At 40.6% G+C, this 10,365-nt stretch overlaps 1 pseudogene; it reads left to right on the top strand.

The window, feature by feature from the left end:
* Window positions 1-7,599: 7,599 nt before the first annotated feature.
* LOC106998879 (proline-rich nuclear receptor coactivator 2-like) lies at window positions 7,600-10,033 on the top strand (annotated as a pseudogene).
* Window positions 10,034-10,365: the final 332 nt, after the last annotated feature.

Genomic DNA, 10,365 nt, shown 5'->3' with positions numbered 1-10,365 from the left:
TCCTTAATTGAATTTAGTCCCTGTGACATTAGCCTTTGCAGGTGTTCAGGGTAGAATTGTGGAATGAGCTTTCTGGCCCTAGTGCCTGCTATAGTTGGGATGTTTGCCCCCTCCAAACCTTATGTTGAAATTTGATATTCAAGGTTGGGCCTCCTAGGAGGCATTTGGCTCATAGGGGCAGATCCTTTGTAAATGGATTAATGCCTTTTCTTAGGGACGGGTGAGTTCTCATTCTGTTAGTTTTTTGTTTGTTTTGAGACAGAGTCTCACTTCTTGCCCAGGCTGGAGTGTAGTGGTGTAATCTTGGCTCACTGCAACCTCTGCCTCCCAGGTTCAAGTAATTCTCATGCCTCAGACTCCCAGGTAGCTGAGATTACAGGCATGCACCACCACACCCAGCTAATTTTTGTGTTTTTGGTAGAGACAGGGTTTCGTCATGTTGGTCAGGCCAGCTCGAACTCCTGACCTCAAGTGATCCACTCACCTCAGCTTCCCAAATTGCTGGGATTACAGGTGTGAGCCATTGCTCCCAGCCTCATTCAGTTCGTTTCCACAAGAGCTTGTTGTTAAAAATAGGCTGGTACCTTCAACCCCCTCACCTGCTCCCTCTCTTGCCTTGTTATCTCTGCACACACTGGTTCCGTTGCACCTTCCACCATGAGCAGAAGCAGTTTGAGGCCCTGACTACATGCCCAATCTTGAACTTTCCAGGCATCAGAATTGTGTATCAAATAATCACAGCCTCAGGCACTTCTTTATAGCAACACAAAATGAACTAAGATAAATCCTTTCCCTCCTTGTGTTAATACTCTTCTTAACTCTTCAGTTCACACTTACATCTGTAAACAAGAAGCCTCCACTTTCCTTTTTTCTTTTGGGAGAGCATTTAGTCACCTGACTAGGAAGAGATTGTTAAACCAATTCAATAACTGACAACATTCTAAAAAGTGATCTTTCCCCTCTAGGAGGGATGTTCACATTTTGGGATGTTCACATTTTAAAAGGTGCAATCCATTAAACCAACAAGAGCATTAATGGTAAGTTTTCAGGCTTGAATTACTGAGCAGGGCTATCAAGGTATTTGAGGTGGGAGAATTTGAACACCACTCAAATCCATCACCAAGTATGAAATATGTAGGCCTATATTTGGACTCCAATGAAAGGTTACTTTTGATGTCAAAAAGCATGTCTTCATATCATTGACAAAACCAAAGGTCCTAAAGGTTAGCACATGGACCAGTCCATTAGGCACAGACTGCGCAATAGACACAGAGAATCACCCATCCCACCATTGTCCCACCTTATCAGAGCTCATATTAGGGCCTGAAACTGAATTTGGCATCAATTTTAAACTATTCATTGAGGCACCTAACATCTATGATAGTCATAAACATTCCATTTATGACCTTGACCTTTGTGATTCTTTTAGTGCTAATATAGTAGCTCTAGGGGTTTCCCACACCACAGCTCCTTTTTATTCTTTCTCAAATGTGGATGTGGAAGAATCAATGCAAAATGAAGACAACAAATGCTTCAACAAATACTAAAATGAAGATAACAAACACTTATATCACATGATTTCAATATACAAACTTGTTTGAGGGCTCTAAAAATAAAAATATGCATATATTCAAAGTTCATGGCTACCTAGAATCTCACATGGATCCTCTCAGTATTACTTAGATGCTTCTTTCCAGGTTCTGGAGTCAGATTGTCTAGATCCAGGTGTTGGTTTTACCCTTTCCTAGTTGTGAGAACTTCAACAAATTATTTTACTTTTCTGTGCTTTAGTTTTCTCATTTCTATGTGGAAATATTGCTGACACCTACTCATAAGGAATTTCTGAGGATTAATTGAAAACCATAAAACACGGAGCACAATGTCTGGCACGTAGTAAGTACTCAATAAACCTTAGTTATTATGAGTTACTCTGAATAGTTGTGATGGTTAATATTGAATGTCAACCTGATTGGATTTACGGATGCAAAGTATTGTTCCTGGTGTGTCTGTGAGGGTGCTGCCAAAGGAGATTAACATTTGAGTTCGTGGACAGGCAGAGGCAGATGCAGACCCACCTTCAATCTGGGTGGACACTATGTAACCAGCTGCCAGTGTGGCCAGAATAAAAGCAGGCAAAAGAAAATGGAGAGATTAGACTGGCTTAGTCTCTAAGCCTACATCTTTCCCTCATGCTGAATGCTTTCTGCCCTAAAATATCAGACTCCAAGTTCTTCAGCTTTGGGACTCAGACTGGCTTCCTTGCTCCTCAGCTTGTAGATGGCCTATTGTGGGACCTCACTTGTGATCATGTGAGTTAATACTCCGTAATAAAATTATATATATATATATATATACACACACACACACACACACCCCCTATTAATTCTGTACCTCTAGAGAACCCTAACTCAGTAGTATATCAGATGTATTAGAAAATATATTATTTTATACCACCATTCTGAAATTACAATGTATTCGTTTGCCTGAGCTATTACTATAAGCTCCTTGTAGATAGTGTATTAATCTCTTCTCACACTGCTATAAAGAACTATCCGATACTGGGTAATTTATAAAGGAGAGAGGTTTAATTGACTCACAGTTCCACATGGCTGGGGAGGCCTCAGGAAACTTACAATCATGGCAGAAGGTGAAGTAAACATGTCCTTATTCACATGGTGGCAGGAGGAAGAGCCAAGTAAAGCGGGGTAAAGTCCCTATAAAACCATCAGATCTTGCAAGAACTCATTCACTATCATGAAAACAAAAGTATGGGGGTAGCCACTTCCATGCTTCAATTACCTTCCACCGGGTTTCTCCCCTGACACATGGGGATTATGGGAACTACAATTCAAGATGAGATTTGGGTGGGGACACAGCCAAACCATATCAGGTGGAGTCTATGACTCTTTTAACTATGTATCCTTATTGGAATAGCTAGTGTATATCAGGTTTTTATTCAATGTTTGCCTAATAACTGAATGAATAAAATTTTCAGACTTTTTGCTCATGCTTTTCTTTGTTTAAATAATCATATTATTTAAGTGTTTTAAAATTTTTGGAGGTTTTCTGGGTGTCTTAGTATGTGCAGGCTGCTATAACAAAATAAACTGAATGGCTTATAAACAATGGAAATTAGTTTTTCATGGTTTTAGAGGCTGGGAAGTCTAAGATCAAGGTGCCAATGATTCAATGTCTGGTGAGGGCTTTCTGATTCATAGACAGCACCTTCTAGCTACATCCTCAAATGGTGAAAGGGCAAAGCAGCTCTCTGGGGCCTTTTATATGTATTTAATATAAATTATTTATTTGAATGGAACTATTTCTTTTTAAAAAAACAATTTTATTGTGTACATTTAAGTCATACAACATGATGTTGTAAGATATATATATATAGTAAGATGTTTACTACAGGGAACAGATGAACATATCAACATATCCATCATCTCAGTTACCCATTTTGCTTCTCTGGGGCCTCTATTATAAGGGCACTAATTTCATTGATAAGGGTGCTTTGCACTAAGGACCTAATCATCTCCCCAAGGCTCCAGCTCCTAATACCATAACTTTGAGGATTAAGATTTCAACATATGTATTCTAAGTGAAGCAACACAGGAATGGAAAACCAAACATTGTATGTTTTCACTGATATGTGGGAGCCAAGCTATGAGGATGCAAAGGCACAATAATGATACAATGGACATTGGAAACTTGAGAGGAAGAGTGGGAGAGGGACGAGGGACAAAAGACAACAAATACAGTAGAGTATATACTGCTTGGGTGATAGGTGCACCAAAATTTCACAAATCACCACTAAAGAACTTACTCCTATAAACAAATACCATCTGTACCGCAATATCTTATGGAAATTGTTTTAAAATACCTAAAAATAGAAAAGGTAAAATAAAATAAAGATTTCACATACGTATTTTGGGAAGACAAAACATTCAGATCATAGCAATGTGTCTAGAGAGGTAGCAGTGTCTAAGTGTCACAAAGATAATAACAGGAAGCACTGCACTGGGATCTAAACAGTGCGAGCCTTCGTGCTGTGCTCTGAGCACTTTTAAATATGTTGTACCTTGTGTTTCTCAGTACAACTCTAAGATATAGGGGCATTAACATTTCCAAATAATAAATAAGGAAATATAGCTAACTGACTTGAAGGCATTCAGCTCATAAGGGCAGCAAACATGAATGAGAAGGGTGAAATGCAATGGTTGGAACCCCAAATGGTGTAGCTCTGCCACTTACCAGTTAAGTGACTGATATGGTTTGTCTGTGTCCCCAGCCAAATCTCATCTTATAGTTCCTGTAATCCCCACGTGCGAGGGACCAGTGGAAGGTAATTGAATCATGGAGACGGTTTCCCCCATGCCATTCTTGTCATAGTAAGTTCTCATAAGAGCTGATGGATTTATAAGGGGCTTATAACTTAGTTCTCATTCTTCTCTTTACTGCCACCACATGAATAAGGATGTGTTTGCTTTCTCCTTCTGCCCTGATTGTAAATTTTCTGAGGCCTCTACAGCTCTTCAGACCTGTGAGTCAATTAAACCTCTTTCCTTTATAATTTACCCAGTCTCAGACAGTTTTTTATAGCAGCATAAGAATTGACTAATATAGTGACCTTGACCAAGTTATTGAAACACACTCTTATTTTTTGGGTTGCCTTATATGTGATGTAGAAATAATGCCAGTATTTCACATATACACGATGGAATACTATGCAGCCATAAAAAAGAAGGAGTTCATGTCCTTTGCAGGGACATGGATGAAGCTGGGAGTCATCATTCTCAGCAAACTAACACAGGAACAGAAAACCAAACACCGCATGTTCTCACTCATAAGTGGGAGTTGAACACTGAAAACACATGGACACAGGGAGGGGAACATCGCACACCAGGGCCTGTCAGGGGGTGGGGGGCAAGGGGAGAGAGAGCATTAGGACAAATATCTAATGCATGCGGGGCTTAAAACCTAGATGATGGTTTGATAGGTGCAGCAAATCACGTGGCATATGTATACCTCTATAACAAACCTGCATGTTCTTCACATGTATCCCAGAACTTAAAGTAAAATTTTAAAAAAAGAAAGGAAGGAAGGAAGAATGCCAGTATTCTCGTGTAGGGCTGTTTTGAGGATTAACTAAAGAAGTGATTATATTGTCTCCCTGTCTTCTGTTACCTAGTCTTCTGTCTGCTGAGTTCCCCAGTGGGCCCACAACTGTATCTTTGGGCCCCACTGAACCTATCCTCTTTGAGTCATGCCCAAATCTTTAGCATTTGCTCACTTCTTCCTCGACATGGTCAAACTCCAAAACTCTCTTCCCTTGTGTCCCTTTCACACAAAGAACATTCATTGAAAAACAATTAAAGCAAATTAATAGCAATGTTGAATAAAGCTCAGAGTGTGATTCTCCTGAATTTTTCTGTTAGTTTGCGATTGGTTGGTTTTACCATCTCTCTCTGCAACGAAGAAATGCATTCATGATGGGAGATGTGCAGACACCATGGCTTTTTTCCTAAGGAGGAGCAGGGGCCTTCCCAGTTTCACAGATTACACCTGGTAGGTAATTACTAACTCTGTATTTGGGTGAGATCGGCCCGTTTAAGCAACTAATTGCAACATGGAGTGATGGGAGCCTTAAGCCAAGGGCAGGTGTTCTCAATATGGACTGGAAAATAGAATCACGTGGGAAGCTTTTAAAAGGCTTGACTCTCAGGCCATACTGTAGACCAATTAAATGAGCGTTTTTTGAGTTAAGAACCAGACAGGTATTTTTTTAACTGCTTACATTATTTCAATTTAATCTGGGAAGTTAATACAAATATATTTCAATATTCAGCCAAGATTGAAAAACGCTGGCTGCCATAAGACTTTGTGGCCACAACAGTTAAACTAATCTAATCAGTTTTCCTCTGGCTCCTTCACAAAACAGTTTGTTCACCTGGAAACTTGCGCTCGCCTATAAGAAGTCATTTGCATTGCCTTGAAGATGATTTTCATTTTGCCGAAATTATCACCAATTAAAAGTCAAATACATAACCAAATTCTGATATTTAATGTTACTATTTGAATATATGTTTCTCATTTCTAAAATCAACTGGTAGGAAGTCAAACTAACATACCTGATAACAGAAAATAATAATCTCTTATTCGATGCTTGAAATTTAAGGGATTTCCGGTGAGGAGTCCTCACATGTTGGATGGTGTCGTCATCTACTGGCACAATGTGGTATTGCAGCTCATTCCTTAGATCCTGAGGACTCCAAGAGAGTAGTAAAGAGTGCCTCTGCCCAGAAGCGGTTTATCATTCACTCCAGCGAAACATACTTTTTCTGGGTGCAATACGTGGATTCCGCTATCCTCCAAGGAATCTTGGTTCTTACATAAGACTAGTACTAGTGACCAAAATTCCACAACCTAAACAACGAACAAGACATTCGAAAAATAGGAGGCCTATTTAAAACAATACCCCTCACCTCAACTTCCCTAACCATTGGCAGCCTAGCACTCACAGGAATACCCTTCCTCACAGGCTTCTATTCCAAAGACCTCATTATCGAAGCCACAAATACGTCGTATACCAACGCCTGAGCCCTACTTATTACTCTCATCGCTACCTCCCTAACAAGTGCCTACAGTACTCGAACTATTCTCCTCACCCTAACAGGACAACCCCGCTTCCCAGCTCTAACAAACATTAACGAAAATAACCCTGCTCTACTAAACCCAATTAAACGCCTCACAATAGGCAGCATAATCACAGGATTTCTTATCACCAATAACATCCCTCCTACTTCGCTCCCTCAGCCAACAATACCCCTCTATTTAAAACTTTCAGCCCTATACGCAACTGCCTTAGGTTTCCTAGCAGCCCTGGACCTCGCCCTTATAACAAACAAACTGAAAATAAAAAACCCATCACAAATATTTAAATTTTCCAACATACTAGGGTATTTCCCCACCACAATTCACCGTATAATCCCCTATCAAAACCTACTTATAAGTCAAAACTTAGCCCTTCTCCTATTAGACTCAACATGATTAGAAAAATCCATACCCAAAATAATCTCACAAACACACATTACTGCTTCCATAACTGTAACCACCCAAAAAGGCATAATCAAGTCTGTGAATATCGGAGTTAGTGTTCAATCAAATTGTATTCTGATGTAGAAAAAATATTTGTGGAGAATAGACACACAGGAAAAAAAATGTTTCGGAGGAAACTTTAAAAGCATTCTGTGGATTAAACTAAAATTTCAAAGAGTTATAAATCCAGAATATTAGGAGCCCTCCCTGCTCCTGATTTATTTTAAATTGTACTGAATAATGCTTGGTGTTCTAATCCAGCCTGTCTGGAGGACCCTATAACAAACACTGAGATTCATCTTCCCAATATCCATTAGCCTCTTCCCCTTTACTAACAGCATGCAAATTTTGTTCCAAAAATAATTGTCCCAAGCTACAAAAACTCAACTAGCACCCCACGCCCTTCAGTTAGGGACCTCTACATGAAAGAGTTCTCATCAATGGAATATTGATAACAACAGTCTGCTGGGAATTTCTGGGGAAAAATTTTGCTTCCTGATAAACATGCAATTCTTCTTCATCCTGTCTGCCAGTAAGGTGGGCAAATGTAAAATAGGTGTCGTCGGGTCATTAGAACAGAAGCCACATGCTAAAGACAGGAAGGTAGGGAGGCAGATGGAGCCTGGAACAGCAGTGACTTCATGGACCTGCTACCCTAACTCTGGACTCCCTGTCTCCCTAAAGAAAGACATTATAGACTGAATTTTGTCCCTGCAAAATTTATGTGAAGTCTTAACCCTTCATGTGACTGTATTTGAAGATAGGTCATTTTGGAAGTAACTAAGGTTAAGTGAGTCATGGGGTGAGACCCCAATCTGATCGGACTGGTGGTCTTAGAAGAAGAAAAAGAGATCTGAGGAACTGAAAAGAGCAGCAGCCATATCTTAGACTCCCTTGCCTCCAGAACTGTGAGAAATAAATTTCTGTTGTATAAGTCACCCAGTCTAGAGTATTTAGTTACAGCAGCCTACACAGACTAAAAACAAACTCATCTGGTTAAGCCACTGTAATGGATTTTCTATTGCTTGCCTGTGCATTGTCCTCTGATGCAAAATGGGGTACCTGAAAGTGGGATGTTGCAATTAAAAGAAACAAAAATATGAAATTTCCAGGAATATAAGGTAGAGAGGTAGGCAGGTCTCATCCATTACAAGCTGTGAAGTTGATGACCTTTTTCATGTGGTTATTAAATATTTAATTTTTGTGCTTATTGTAGCTGCAGCATCAAGGGAAGTAATAGGAAAATTTAAAATGTGTGTGTTTCTTATTGCTGAGTTTTCCAAAGTCCTCCTTGAGAGAAGTGAATTCATACTAAAGCTAGTCATTCTGACAGCTAAGAGAGGTGTGTGGGCCTGTGGCCTGTAATCTAAGATGTCTGAGAAGCCTATATGATAAGAGTCTACCAGCTTTGGGAAGAAAACACATTGCTTTCCTACCTCAAACTGAAGCCTTTCGTGTCAGAGCTGAAGCAGCAGCCCTAGCAGGGGCTGGTATTGGGTCCACAGCTGTCTCTTCCAGGTCTCTGCTGGACAAAGGAGCCATACCTGCTGGCAAATAGAGATTAAAGGGTGTTGCTTTTCCTCCAAATGTATGATTTCACATTGCTGATGACAGAAGGTAAAAGGAAAGACTACGTATGAAAAATGAAGACCTGTGACCAGGGAACAATATTTCTCAGACCTTCATATTATGACTCCATACGATCTTTGGCTGTGGTTGCTCACATTGTATAGACTGAAAGTCTACTAAATTTTAGAAGGAACTGTATTTCTAAAGAAATATCAGGTCAGTAGAGGCACAAGGAGGAGGTAGGGTTGCAGACACCACGGTGGGCAGCAGTTCACTCATCAGTGCCCATGGGCTTTGGTCCGTGCCTCAACCTGAAAAGGCAGGAAAGCTTTGACATGGAGAGGGAGCTGCTGCCGCCATAGTTCTGAGCTTGAGGTTGCTAGGTCTTATCTCAAACTTGTATACTGAGGAGACTCAGATGTTGGCCTCAGCTCCTAGGATGAACTCAGCAGATAGACCTATGAGAACTTCTATACTGAGACAAAGGAAACGATCCATCAGAGAGCAACATCTATTATCTTGAGCTTGGCAGCAAGGAAGAGGACAGGTATTGGAAACCCTGCTCTCTAAAAAGTTGACCAAAAGGTGACAAAGAAGCTGAAGGTGGGTGGTGGAGAGAGGTATAACATTCTATCCCCTCAATCTAGAAATATTGGTAAGAACCAACAGCAACTTAATAGAGGACCAAGGATCAGAATTCCCAGAAGACGGTTCATAAGAAAAAAGAAAGAGGACATGGTTAGAACTCATCAGCAACTGCATAACAGGTCATGCAAAATGGGGGGAAGAATAAAAATTTCCCAAATAATCAAAATTGGAACTCTAGCTTATCAGGTCCCAGCTTACTTTTTTTTTCTTTATTTTATTTATTTATTTATTTGTTTGTTTGTTTATTTTGGAGACAGGGTCTCACTCTATTGCCCAGGCTGGAGTGCACTGGTGCCATCTCAGCTCACTTCAACCTCCACCTCCCAGGTTGAAGAGATTCTCCTGCCTCAGCCTCCTGAATAGCTGGGACTACATGTGCCCACCACCATGCCTGGCCACGTTTGATATTTTTAATAGAGACATGGTTTCACCATGTTGGCCAGGCTGGTCTTGAACTCCTGACCTCAAGCAATCCGCCCACCTTGGCCTCCCAAAGTGCTGAGATTACAGGCATGAGCCACTGCGCCCAGGCCCCAGCTTACTTTTTAAATCTCAAGCGAATCAGAACTATGCTGGAGTCAAATTTATTGAGCTGCCATCACCAAGCATTCTTCCCAAACCATCATTCCACTGGGTTCCTGTTTCCTTTATTCCTTCAGATAAGAAAAGAATGATATTTCAAATTAAAACCTTACTTAAAGTCAGGTATAAAATAAGATAAAGTACTGATGTTTAAATTTAGTTGCATTGCCGGGCGTGGTGGCTCACGCCTGTAATCCCAGCACTTTGGGAGGCCGAGGCGGGCAGATCACCTGAGGTCGGGAGTTCGAGACCAGCCTAACTAACATGGAGAAATCCCATCTTTACTAAAAATACAAAATTAGCCAGGTGTGGTGGCACATACTTGTAATCTCAGCTATTCAGGAGGCTGAGGCAGGAGAATTGCTTGAACCTGGGAGGTGGAGGTTGTGGTGAGCCAACATTGCGCCACTGCATTCCAACCTGGGCAAGAGGAGCGAAACTCCGTCAAAAAAAAAAAAAAAAATTTAGTTG

This window comes from Macaca mulatta, chromosome 6 (genome assembly GCF_049350105.2).
Source record: "Macaca mulatta isolate MMU2019108-1 chromosome 6, T2T-MMU8v2.0, whole genome shotgun sequence".
Lineage (NCBI taxonomy): Eukaryota > Metazoa > Chordata > Mammalia > Primates > Cercopithecidae > Macaca > Macaca mulatta.
The sequence above is the reverse complement of the archived record's forward strand: the minus strand, read 5'-3'. Positions and strand labels throughout refer to the sequence as shown.